Below are 345 nucleotides of genomic sequence, written 5' to 3' on the forward strand. Positions count from 1 at the left end.
GAAATTTCCTTCCTCGATAAAAACACTTTCTTGGTTGACCACACAGTCATACGCACTAACATCTTCTCGAAACATATCCTTCGCGAAGACTCGAAACGGTAATTTTAACCATTAAGTTTGTTTCAGATCACAAAAAACTCTTAACGTCCTAAACAGACTTAGCCATCTCGTACATCCGACACAAGGATAATAGCGCTATAAAAGAAACCCAAAATTTTTGGTCAGCACTTCCATGAGGCTTAAAAATTGTCCTTGCAGAGATGCTTGATTCCAACCATACAAGTCGTATAAGCCGAGAACCTATCGCGGACTTTAAATCGGTATGGAATCAGGATGAAACTGAAA

The sequence above is a fragment of the Brassica oleracea genome, chromosome C8 (assembly GCF_000695525.1).
Source record: "Brassica oleracea var. oleracea cultivar TO1000 chromosome C8, BOL, whole genome shotgun sequence".
NCBI lineage: Eukaryota > Viridiplantae > Streptophyta > Magnoliopsida > Brassicales > Brassicaceae > Brassica > Brassica oleracea.